Source organism: Rhinoraja longicauda, chromosome 1 (genome assembly GCF_053455715.1).
Source record: "Rhinoraja longicauda isolate Sanriku21f chromosome 1, sRhiLon1.1, whole genome shotgun sequence".
In the NCBI taxonomy this organism is placed as follows: domain Eukaryota; kingdom Metazoa; phylum Chordata; class Chondrichthyes; order Rajiformes; family Arhynchobatidae; genus Rhinoraja; species Rhinoraja longicauda.
Window position 1 is genome coordinate 64,965,549 of NC_135953.1, and position 13,652 is coordinate 64,979,200.

General features: G+C 44.0%; 1 long non-coding RNA gene across 2 annotated transcripts in view; it reads right to left on the reverse strand.

Moving 5' to 3' along the window:
- Positions 1–1,326: 1,326 nt before the first annotated feature.
- The window catches only part of LOC144593454 (uncharacterized), a 120,964-nt gene continuing 108,638 nt past the window's right edge, over positions 1,327–13,652 (reverse strand). Inside the window, exons 4-5 of one of the 2 annotated variants that reach the window (XR_013547253.1) lie at positions 6,668–6,732; positions 1,327–6,349 (exon numbers count right to left, since the gene is read on the reverse strand). This is a non-coding gene — a long non-coding RNA (uncharacterized LOC144593454). Of the gene's footprint in view, positions 6,350–6,514; positions 6,733–13,652 lie in introns of those variants that run through there. The other variant, XR_013547255.1, reaches the window with a different exon arrangement.

Below are 13,652 nucleotides of genomic sequence, written 5' to 3' on the forward strand. Positions count from 1 at the left end.
GAGACTCTGTGCATTTACCCAGTCCATTCCCCTCATGATTTTATACACCTCCATAAGAGCTCATCCTCTTGCACTACAAGGAATAGAGAGAGACCCAGCCGACTCAACCTCTCCCTATAGGCCAGACCAAGTACTGGCAAAATCCTTATAAATCTTCTCCGTATCCTTTCCAGCTTACCAATAACATGGTGCCCAGAACTGAACACAATACTCTAAATGTGGCCTCACCAACATCTTATTCAACTGCAACATGACCTCCCAACTTTTCTACTCGATACTCTGACTGATGAAGGCCAATGTGCCAAAAGCCTTTTTGACCATCCTAACTACCTGTGACTCCACTTTCAGGCACCTGCACTCCTACATCCCTCTGCTCCACAACACTCCCCAGAGCCCTGCCCATGTTAGACTTCCCAAAATGTAAAACCTCACATTTCCCTGGATTAAATTCCATCAACTATTCCTCAGCCCACCTGGCCAATTGATCAAGATCCTGCTGCAATTTTTCACAACCATCTTCACCATCTGCAAAACTACTTTTATATCATCAGAAAACTTGCTAAACTTGCCGTGTATGTTCTCATCCAAATCATTGATAAAGCTTGATATAGCAACAGTAATAATCAAATTAATTGATTTGATCAGTAATAATCAATTTGATAATCAAAAATTAAAGTTTTTTGAGACTAGATGAAGTCTGCTGCGGAGTTGATGAATTGGACAGGATTGAGTCAGTCCGAGAGAGCGCGTGACAGAGGCAAGACTGCAAACAATGCACAGAATGGAATAAAAGGCACAAAGCCCCAGTTTCTCCTGGTTGTGAGAGTGGCATGGGCAAGGGTGACTATTTGGTGGAGCCAACAGCAGCATGACAATGTTCTATGGATTCTGCTTATACTTTTGTTCTCATTGTTGGGAGTGTTTGATGCAAAGTTGCATCAAGTGTCGTATCTTGTGGTTATTGAAAAGAAAAGAGCAATGCTAGTTATTCACAAGTCAACAGTGGATACCTTAGTTCTTGGTGAGTCAACAGTGAGTCAGTTGCAAAGTACCCTATTTACATCAGGGAGAGCTGTGGGCCAATTGTTATATAGGAGCTGTATAACCTTTGTAAGGGGTTTCTGCGCCAAGCTTTCGCCCGACCTAAGGTCCCCGTGCCTTGCTCTGGTCCCTCGACCAGGCCGCGCACACTGGTTCCCCGTGAGTGGTTCGACCCACTCACCCCCTACGGTTCTAGACACTGGACTTAGATGCAGGAGCGTTGATAGTGCAGAAAAATTCAACCAGACCAGATTTGAAGACCAGGGTTTAAACGGAAAAGGCTTTTATTGTGCACTTGGGACTATTGTACATGAATGCTTTTACACAGTTCTATCAGACATATACTGAATTACATGAATACTTTGACTCTGAATTATAAACGCACAGTTCTATAAGACATATACTGAATTACATGAATACTTTGACTCTGAATTATAAACGCACAGTTCTATAAGACATATACTGAATTACATGAATACTTTGACTCTGAATTATAAACGCACAGTTCTATAAGACATATACTCGACTGTAAGATGGGGAACATACGACACATCGCAAAATTGGCCAACACTTATACACCCACGTTAATTAAGCCACCCTCCCCTCTACACTAAAACTATGTCCAGGATGTGCAGGATCGGGGTACATGCTCACCATGGGGCTATTACTGGGGTCACTGGCTGTTCGTGCTGCTTCTCTGCTGTTTTCCGTGAGGGTCGTGCTTGTTCCGTGAGTTCCTTCCGTTCTTCTCGGTGAGTCTCCGTTTCACCGTGCCGTGAGTTTTTCTTGCTTCTGACTTGCGTGCGTTTAAAACCCAAAAGTCATGGCCAGTTATACTAATCCTGACCCGTCCTATCTCCCGCCAGATCTCGGGATCTCTTTGTTTCAAAGATAGGTTTCGAGATTTCTCTTTGATCTGCGTTATGTCCGGGGGTACCGGTGATGGCTAGACGGTCTGTTAATCTGTTTCTCGTTGAGAGGTGATGGGTTTAACTGGTTTCCCATCACCTGCCAGGTAGGTTTCTATGCGCTATTGTGCCCCCTTAACGGGATTAACTGTGTAGGTCGGCCTGGGGCATTGTGAGTATGCTGATGTCAGCGCCCCAGTGTCTGGACTTCGACCTGGTTTCGCAGGTTTCTGCACGGCCAATATCCATCTATTGTTCTGGCCGTGGCTTTGCAGAAATCTAGAGACTGGGCTGTGGCGTTTTTGCTTTTGTGGCTGGTCACGAGGTCCCGCGGCCATCTTGGGACCCACGGATTGTGACATCCCTTGGTAAACTGACCGCAGCCTTTCTCCGCTATCAGCCCCAGTCTCCCGTGTAAAATGTCCAAACTGCAGCTCTTTGGTTTGGTGTTGATTGCAGAATGAGGGAAAACTTCTCAAATCTTACACCTTTAACTGTGATGCTTAAGTTTTCATAGTCAGATATCCAGTTAATATGCAGCTAGCAAATAGTTCTCCTGTATCCAATGTTCAATAAACGTCATGTAGACACAAAAAGCCGGAGTAATTCAGCGGAACAGGCAGCATCTCTGGAGAGAAGGAATGGGTGCTGTTTCAGGTTGAGACCCTTCTTCAGACTGGAGACTTTTGTTGAAGGATCAGTAATCACACCCAAGCTATTTGTCAATTTCACAGCTTTTGTATTACATCAGCCAAATGTTATAAGGGATAGGAGTAGAATTAGGCCTTTCGGCCCATCAAGTCTACTCTGCCATTCAATCATGGCTGATCTATCTCTCCCTCCTAACCGCATTGTCCTGCCTTCTCCCCATAACATCTGACACCTGTAATAAATCGAATGTTTATCAATTGTATGAGTAACAGAAAAAAGGAGCATATTTAAGGAGGAAAAGTTAATAAATAAAGTAAAGCAAAAAATAAGGATGATTGCCTTGTTGTTGCACCAGACGTGACTTAATTGAAGAAAAAATGCAGGGAATAGAGCTGTATTTTAGGCTCCATCCATTCCACTGAGAAGAAACATTTGCTCCCCTTCAGTGAGTGAGCTTTATTGCTTGATACAAAACTAGTACAATAAACTCTACTCTACTTCTCTCACCAATGTCTGCAGATGCACCATAGAAAGCATTTTATCAGGATGCATCACAGTTTGGTTTGGGAACAGCTCCATCCAAGACCGCAAGAAATTGCAGCGAATTGTGGACGCAGCCCAGACCATCACACAAACCAACCTCCCTTCAATTGACCCAATTTATACCTCAAGCTGCCTCGGCAAGGCCCGCAGCATAATCAAAGATGAGTCGCACCCTGGCCACTCCCTCTTCTCCCTTCTCCCCTCAGCAAAAGATATAGAAGTGTGAAAATGCACACCATCAGATTTGGGGGTCGTTTCTTCCCAGCTGCTATCAGGCAACTGAATCATCCTACCACAACCAGAGAGCAGTGCTGAACTACTATCTACCTCTTTGACTATCCTTGATCAGACCTTGCTGGCTTTACCTTGCACTAAATGTTATTCCCTTATCATGTATCGAAACACTGTAAATGGATCAAATGTAATCTTGTATTGTCTTCCTGTTGACTGGTTAGCATGCAACAAAAGAATTTCACTGTACCTCGGTACACTTGATAATAAACTAAGCTAAACTAAACTAAAAAAACAACTTATCTTATCTCACTGATCTTTGTACATGCACATTGCATAATCACAATTGAAGTTTCTTGGGTAAAAAAACAGCCAGTATCTTTCACTAAAACAGGATCTGTGGGTTGCTGTGGGGCCAGGTTCATTTGAATGATGTGAGATGTGAGGAGCTGCTGCCTCGCAGCGCTAGAGACCTGGGTTTGATCCTGACCTTGAGCTCTGTCTGGATGGAATTTGCACGTTCTCCCTGTGACCATTTGGGTTTCCTCCAGGTGCCAGGCTTCCTCCCACATCCCAAAGACATGTGCGTTCATAGATCAATTGGTCTTTGTAAATTGTCCCTATTAGAGTATGGATGAGAAAGTGGGATAACATAGAGCTAGTGTGAACGGGTGATAAATTGTCAGCATGAATGCAATGGTCTGATGGTCTGCTTCCATGCTAGATCGCTAAAAATAATACCCACTTATTTGAGCCAGCTGAAGGAAATTTAGTTTAGAGATACAGTGCGGAAACAGGCCCTTTGGCTCACTGAGGCCCCGCATGGCGATCCCCACGCATTAACACTACCCTACACACACTAGGAACAATTTACACATACACCAAGCCAATTAACCTACATACCTGTATGTCTTTGGAGTGTGGGAGGAAACTGAAGATCTCGGAGAAAACCCACGCAGTCACGGGGAGAACGTACAAACTCCATATAAACATCACCTGTGGTCAGGATCGAACCTGGGTCTCTGGCTCTGTAAGTACTGTAAGGCAGCAACTCCACTGCTGCGTCACCGAGCCGCCCTCATACATAGAACTGTTCAGTTCAGTTTGAATTGCTGATTACTGATGAAATTTGCCCTCCACTCATTTGCCTTCTTCCTTGTTCTCTTTTTTTGCTGCTCTTCAGCTTGCATGTCGTGTGCCCCAGGTTCCTCCTGAGTCTGCGCGCTGTTCACCTTATTGCATTGCTTGCTGGCATGGATTGTTAGGTTTTGCAGTGTATTACTTGACAATCCACAGGTGTCTCCACACATGATGGGTGTGTTCTGATGCAGAAAAATTGAATCTAATTTTCAGAAGCCTAGTGTTGCTTTTCTTATTGATTCTGGTCCTGACGTAGTTCTTGTTTCAAAGCTATGCAGCTAATGAGGGAACTAGAAGATAGCCCCATTTTGGGATTCTGTTTTCTAAAGCTGTTCAGATTTTTCCCATGTAAAGGTACATCAACACTGTTTGGATCACAGGGGCAATCTTGCTCCGACTTAATTTAACACTGAATAAATAAATAAATCCCATTTCAGCTAATCAAAGTGAAACAAGACCAAGAGCAAAAAGCATTTAGGATCCCTAGTGCAGCAACTGCAAAATATATTTGCAAGATATTCTTTGGCTGTTGTTGAACCATAGACTAAACAATGATTTCTGCTTATTCTTTCCACAGTGGAATTATGCTGAAAATTTAAATAACTGTTTTGGATCCTTGTCTGTGTCTGATCCTATCTTGTGTTTCAAGTAAAAACATTAAAGTAAATTATGCATCTGATGTGATAGTAAAAACATCAGAAATTGAAGCAACCCACCTACTTCATTATCCATTCAACGACTGTTCAGTTCAGTCTGAATTGCTGATTTGCCTTCTTCCTTGTGTGCCCCAGGTTCCTCCTGGGTCTGCACGCTGCTCACCTTATTGCATTGCTTGCTGGCATGGATGGTTCACTTCATGGTTCACTTCAATAACAAATACGGTGTGCAGTCTTCAGTGTGCAGTGCTGAGAACACCCAGATACTGGAGCTTGATCGCCCCGATGCGGAGGGCCCGACCGCCGGCTACGGGAGCCAAGATCGACCTGTCAAGGAAGGCTCAAGGCCCCCGACCACGGGAGAACAAAGAAGGGAAAGATTGAACTTTTTTTTGCCTTCCATCACAGTGAGGAATGTGGAGGAGTCACTATGGTGGATGTTAATGTTAAAATGTATTTTGTGTGTTTTGTTTGTTTTTATTGGTATGACTGTCTGGCAAATCAAATTCCTCATATGTTGCAAAACATACTTGGCTAATAAAGTATGATTATGATTATGATTATTATGATTATGAATTTGCCAACATCCCCAAAGAGGCTTTAAAATGTTGCATCCCTGAGCATTAATTCACTCTAAGCTTTCTCTCGCAGACTCACAGAGTAATATACAACTGTGAAAATGGTAAAACTGAACTAAAAAAACAGAATAATCATTATGCTGATTCATTGCTCTTTTCATCATATTGTGTGTGGTCTGGAATACCAGAGTGGAAATTTATTTGGAAGATCTGGATTTAGTATCTGGTGACTGACACATTTTATTTGGTTGCCATGCACACAAATATGCTGGCAAATCTCCATATCTGCTTGTTCGTCAGCCTGGCATTAAACTGTGATTTTATTTTAGCCCTACGTAACTTGTTTTTGATTAGTACTGTGTACCCACATGGTGACAGAACATGGATCAGTACAGCTCAGGAACAGGGACTTTGGCAGTCCCTTTGCAATTAGTAAGCTCATCAGTGCTCTCTTTCTTCTTAATGATGTTCCAAACAGTTGATTTTGGTAAGCCCAAGGTTTGGCTGATGTCTCTAGCGGTCTCATTCTTGTCTCTCAGTCTCATAATGGCTTCTTTGACTTTCATCAGCACAACTTTGGTCCTCATGTTGATAAACAGCAATAGCACGGTAGCGCAGCGGTAGAGTTGCTGCTTTACAGCGAATGCAGCGCCGGAGACTCAGGTTCGATCCTGACTACGGGTGCTGCACTGTAAGGAGTTTGTACGTTCTCCCCGTGACCTGCGTGGGTTTACTCCGAGATCTTCGGTTTCCTCCCACACTCCAAAGACGTACAGGTATGTAGGTTAATTGGCTGGGTAAATGTAAAAATTGTCCCTAGTGGGTGTAGGATAATGTTAATGTACGGGGATCACTGGGCGGCACGGACTTGGAGGGCCGAAAAGGCCTGTTTCCGGCTGTATATATATGATATGATATGATAAAAGTTTCCAATTGTGATAGAAAGACTGGAGGAAAGACTGGGTGCTGAGAGCTCTCTTATACCTGCAGTAAGGAGGCAATTAAACACATCTGAGAAATTACAGACACCTGTGAAGCCATGTGTCCCAAATATTATAGTACCCTGAAATGGGGGAACTATGTATAAACACAGTTGTAATTTCTACATAGTGAAATAAAAATGTATAAAAATACCCTTTAATAAAATCTGACAATGTGCACTTTAACCACATGTGATTTTTTCTATTACAAATCTCAAATTGTGCAGTACAGAGGCAAATAAATAAATGATGGGTCTTTGTCCCAAACATTATGGAGGGCACTGTATATATGAATCATTCTCCAAAATCTAACACCGTGTTCTTCTTGAAATGGACCATGAATACCCTCAAAAAGTGCTCAGGCAGACAATAAATGCTGACATATTATGAAGTATAAAAATTTACAGCCTATTACTCTTCATTATTCATGATAGTTAAAGCTGAGTAAGAAATGGTCCTAAGTAACCAGCACAAGATGTCATTAGCTATCTGCACTGCTGGAGGCAGAATAACATTGTACGAACATTCACCCAGTGCTCTAAAATAGTCCTTTAAATTACAAATATTGTAATATGCAGAAAACTATTATAACTTTTACAATTAAAAAAATAACAAATCTATTTTTAAACCTTATAATACTCCAAAGTTTAAACTTAAAGCAACTGCAATGTTTTAGAAAGCATGACAGAACTTCATATTCCCTGTTTGTTTTACTTATCTCCTACAATTTAATTAAGATTAAATAGCGAATTGTTCAGTGGTAATTACAAGATCTGCCAACTATGCGTGCAATACCGAGATTAAAAATAGCATGACATTTGATTTAATGAGTGGGAGTAAAAATAAATTATCCAGAAGTCAAATGCTAGCAGGTAGATTGTAAACCAAAAGCACAAAGCTTTTGACACAAAATGCTGGAGTAACTCAACAGGACAGACAGCACCTCTGGATGGCAGGAATGGGTGACGTTTCGAGTCTAGACCCTTCTTCAGTCTGAAGGAGGGTCTCGATCCGAAACATCACCCATTCCTTCTATCCAGAGATGCTGCCTATCTTGCTGAGTTACTCCAGTGTTTTGTGTCTACCAGCATCTACAGTTCTTTCCCACACTATTCACTGAGCAGATGTGTTCTATGATTTCTGCCTTTGCTTTGCATTTATATGAAAGGAAACCATTTTAGTGGCAGCTCCAATCTGAGAGAAAAAAACAGCTAGAAACTGCATAACACCTACAGTATTTCATGTTGCACTGAAATATGGCTGTATCTAGTAATCCAAACGTTCCGACCCAATACGTCACCTATTCTTTCCCTCCAGATATGCCGCCTGACCCGCTGAGTTACTCCGGCATCGCTTGTTAGCACTGGGCCTGTACTCGCTAGAGTTTAGAAGAATGAGGGGGGACCACATTGAAACATACAGAGTAGTGAAAGGCTTGGATAGAGTGGATGTGGAGAGGATGTTTCCACTAGTGGGATAGTCTAGGACTATAGGTCATAGCTTCAGAACTAAAGGATGTTCTTTTAGGAATGAGATGAGGATAAATTTCTTTAGTCAGAGTGTGGTGAATCTGTGGAATTCTTTGCCACAGATGTTTGCGGAGGTTAAGTCAGTTCACATGTTTAAGGCAGAGATAGATAGATTTGTGATTAGTGCAGAGGTTATGGGGAGAAGGCAGGAGAATGGGGTTAGGAAGGAGTGACAGATCAGGCATGATAAAATGGCATAGACTTGATGGGCCGAATGGCCTAATTCTACTCCTATCACATGACTTATGACCTTATGACTCCAGCGTTTTGTATCTACCTTTACATTCAGTGCAAATTGCCAATTGATTTCTGTGAAAAACGTGTAACTGGTCAAAATACAGAGTATTGCTGAAACACGAGAAACTGCAGATACTGGAACTGAACAAAAAACAAACTGTTTGAGGAACTCAGTGGGTCAGGCAGGGTCGGTGAAGGGAATGGACACAAAATGGTTCAGACCGAGACCCTTCTTCAGAGTGAGTGGAGTGGGGAGAAGAAAGCTGAAAAGGGAGGTGGAGGAGGGCAAAGTTTGGCAAGCGATAGGTGGATACAGGTGAGGGGTGAGTGGCAGATGGGTGGAGTAACTGACAATTGTGGAGTAGAGCTGAAAAGGGGTCAAAAAGTTGTCAGATAAGGAATGAAGAAAAGTGAAATGTTAAGCATGAGAGAGTAATAAGGGTGCAAAGGTAATGGGGGGAGGGTAAAGAGGGGGAATAAAAGGGAAATTTGGAATTAGGGAATGGGAGATGAGAAAGAGGGAAAGAAGCAGGGTGATTGGGATGGTGGGAGATAGTGGGAGAAATCTGTGCGGCACGGGTTGATGGGGAAGGGTCTGGAAGGGGAACGGGTGAAGTGGGAAGGGTAGTTCACCCCCCGATGAAAAAGACCCAAAATGAGACCAGTGCAATTTGGTTTGGGGCTTCACTTGATTTTATTAATTTCTCAATATTTAATTGTGCAGCAAGGAGAGACTATTAATGAGATGCAAGCCAGAAGGAAGGTCCTATGGAAGGGACAGAGGTATTGGACGTGCTTAGTCCACTATAAGAAGAATCTGGCAGGAGGTGGTTTCAGTCACTCGTGGGGAGCAGAAATCCTCACGGACAATGCATGCTATATGGATCTGGTCCACATTCACTCCGCCTAGGCCTACAAGATCTCTCGGTTGCCAACCATTTCAACTCCCCTTTCCATTCCCATATTGACCTTTCTGTTCTGTGCTTCCGCCATTGCCAGAGTGAAGCCGCACACAAATTGGAGGAATAGCACTTCATATTTCGTTTGGGTAGCCAACGGTATGAATATTGAATTCTCTAATTTTAAGTATCTTTATCTTACACCCCCCCCCCCCCCATCCTCCCTCCTTGCCCCCTTCCTCCACCCTAATCATTTACCAGTTCTACAGTTCTCTACATACACCGAGCAGCCAAAACATTATGACCACTGACAGGTGAAGTGAATAATATTGGTTATCTTGTTACAATGGCACCTGTCAAGAGGTGGAATATATGAGGCAGCAAGTGAACAATCAGTTCTTGAGGTTGATGTGTTGGATGCAGGAGCAATGGGCAGGAGTAAAGACCTTGTAGAGGTCTTGTAGAGTCCATGCCTCAGTGAAATGCAGGAGAAATGGGCAGGAGTAAAGACCTTTGACAAGGGCCAAATTGTTATGGCCAGACGACTGGGTCAGAGCATCTCTGAAACAGAAGGCTTGTGGGGTGTTCCCGGTCAGCAGTGGTGAGTACCTACCGACAGTGGTCCAAGAAGGGACAAACCACAAACCTGCGACAGGGTGTTGGGCGCCCAAGGCTCATCGATGCGCGAGGGCAATGAAGGCTATCCCATCTAGTCCAAACCGACTGTGGGAAGACGACAAGCTGGTGGAGGGAGTGTGATGCTCTGGGCAATGTTCTGCTGGGAAACCCTGGGTCCGGCCATTCGTGTGGACGTCAATTTGACATGTGTCACCTACCTAAACATCGTTGCAGACCAGGTACACCCCTTCATGGCAATGGTATTCCCTGATCTCAGTGGGATAACTTCAGCAGGATGTGTCCTGCCACACTGCACACATTGTTCAGGAATAGTTTGAGGAACATGATGTAGTGTTCACGGTGTTGCCCTGGCCTCCAAATTCTCCAGATCTCAATCTGATTGAGCATCTGAGGGATGTGCTGGATCGACAAGTCCGATCCACAGCGGCTCCACCTTGCAGGGGACTTGAAGGTCCTGCCAGATGCCACAGGACTCCTTCAGGGGTCTTGTAGAGTCCATCTCTCGGCGGGTCAACGCTTGTTTTGGCGGCACACTGAGGACCAGCAGCATATTAGGCAGGTGGTCATAATGTTTTGGCTGATCGGTGTAGTTTATCTTGAGATCAAGATCAAGATCAAGATCAAGATCAAGATCAAGATAGGTTTATTTGTCATCCAACACTGGACGAAATTCGGTCACCCACAGTCCAACAACAAAAGCACCAAACAGGCACCCAAATCACACAACCCCAAAAACCCCCAAAACACAGTCCAACAACAAAAGCACCAAATAGGCATCAAAACTACCCAACCCCAAAAACACACAAAAAAAGAAACATCCATCAAAGAAACATCCATCACAGTGAGTCTCCTCCAGTCCCCTCCCCACTGTGATGGAAGGCCACAATGTCTTTCCCTTCTCCCGCTGTCCTCGCCCGCAGCCAGGCCGCCGTGGTTGCAGGCCGCACCGGACGGTCCACAGCGGGCCAAGCCCAAGGCGCGTCGCGTCGCAGCCGCTCCCGCAGCCTCCGAAGACGGCCGGCTCCGCCGATGATAAGTCCGATCTGGGGCGGGCGAACACGCTGCTGCCGCTGTTGTTGCACGTCGGGGCAGTCGTAGCTCCCGACATTGAAGCCCCCGCCCAGCAGAGAAATATCCCGCGGCATATCTTAGGCCGCGCCGGACGGTGAAATGTCCGCGCCCCATGCCCCGCGATCCGGGGCGGGTGAACCCGCTGCCGCTGCCGGAGCTCCCGATGTCGGCATCCACGCGGCCCGAGCCTAAGGCGAGTCGCAGCCGCACCCGCAGCCTCCGAAGACGGCCGGCTCCGGTGATGGTAAGTCCGATCCGCGGGCTCTGCGAACCAGAGCCCTGGAGGCCGACAGCTCCAGGAGTTGGGCCGATGGTAGGCCGCAGCTGGAACGGAGACACGGCCCAGAAAACAAAGGTCGGGTCTCCGTTCGGAAGGGACACATATTTACAATGTTACAGTTCCCCCCCTCCCCCCCACATACACACATAGTACACAAACACAAAAACAACACATCACAACTACAATTAAGACAAAATAAACCAACAAAAACACAAAGACAAATGGACCGCAGGTGAGCCGCAGCTGCTAGGGCAGCGCCACCATTTTGCACACCTTCCCCAGCCAACCACGGGTCTTCCAGGCAACACTCTGCCTGAGATCATTTTGTGGTGCCCCTGATTGGTCCTGGTCTTTTCTCACCTCCAGCTCTTCACCTCCCCGCTCTCCCTCACCCGCTACTTTCAGTCTGAAGAAGGGTAGCAAAAAGTGCAAATAATGAAATGCCATAACACATATCCAGCACAGTGAATGCAAGAAAAGTGGAGGCTATGAGCAGTTTTTTTTATTGCTCTGTTCTGGCCACAATTTGGGCACTTCTTTAATAAACTGACAGGTGACTTTGCAGAGAAAAGATACAAGGCTGTTCTTCAATATTGGGAAGCTCAGTTAAGTAAAAGGCTGGAGTTGGTAGCATTGAAAGGAGACAGCTAGATGTGATTTTATTGAAGGATACAACATTGTAAACAGAATGGAAAAAGCAAATCCAGGGAATTGTATCAAACTGTGAATAGAATGAGAAATCAGTTTTATCCCCGAATCATCTGAACTCAGGGCAGATAATCAGAAAGGACTTCTTCAAACAAACAGTGATCAGTATATGAAATTGATTCAAGGACTATGCTACTTATGGAACAAACACTGATAACATTAAAACAATTGCGTTGTTGCAACAACAGAATTTGAGTGTGGTTTTGAATGATGAGCTGAGATGGACCATGACATCTTGCAGTGTCACATTCATTTAATGCCTTTTGTAAAATGTGGTTTAACGCAGACTACAAAAAGTCATTTCTACAGTGGGCAGGGTACAAGGAGGCAGGAGAGAAAGCTTGCTTCAATTGAATCTTATTCCGAACATTATGTTAGGAGCATGTTTTTCTCATTACCAATGTCCTGTTTCACTGGTGAGATAAGCACAAGATCTCATGGCAAAACGTTCAATATGGGTACTCATCCCGGATTGATTATATCACATCAACGCAAGCGACCCTGAAAATGTTTGCATTGCCTTGCCATGGCAGATACTGATGATTGTTGAACTGCTTACTCAGTTCTGATCTCCATTGCTGCCAATAGATATCAAAAACAGATAATACTGAAGCCACTCAAAAGGTAAGGCAGCATCTGTGTGGAGAGAAACACAAAAGTAGATGAGACTGAAAGCCCATCAATGCCAAGGATCTAATAATTTATTTCTCAGAATTCTGAAAGAGATAGCTGTGGAGAGACTGAATATATTAATTATCATCCTTAAATTATCTAGATTCTGGAATAGTTAATGCGGATTGGAATTTAATCAATGTGAGCCCACTATTTAGAAAAAAAAAGAGAGAGATGATAAGCAAAACCAATGACCTGTTAGCCTACTGTTAAAGTAAGGGAATTGGGGAATCTATAATAAAGAATATAATAGCAAAACAGTTGGAAAAGAATAATTGATTTGAACAGAGTGAGCATGAAATTATGAAAGCATAATTATGTTTGACAAATCCATTTTGAGGATGTGATAAGTGCAATAAATAAGAGAAAATCAGGGAAGGTGTTGTATTTAGATTTTCAAAAGACTTTTCATAGGTCTCACACAGAACATGGGTGAGCAAGGTTGGAATTTAGGGGAAATGAACTGACAGAGAGTCATAATTTGTTAATGGACAGAAAGCAAAGAGCAAGACTAATCAGATGAGCATAAACGGGTCTTTCTCAGACCACAGTCTGCCTTGCCTGGTGTTGCAGAGATCAGCGCTGGTCCCAGCTGCCATGACCTATGCTAGTGATTTTGCTAAAGGAACCAGAAGTCAGGTTTCTAAGCTTTCTGATGATGCTATAGAAAAATAGAAACATAGCAAATAGGTGCAGGAGTAGGATATTTAGCCCTTCGAGCCAGCTCCGTCATTCAATATGATCATGGTTGATCAGTCAAAATCCATTCCTGCTTTCTCCCCATATCCCTTGATTCCGTCAGCCCTAAGAGCTATATCTAACTCTCTCTTCAATACAGTAGGGATACATATGTAGGGCACAGACATTAAGGCGTTTTAAGGAGATGTGG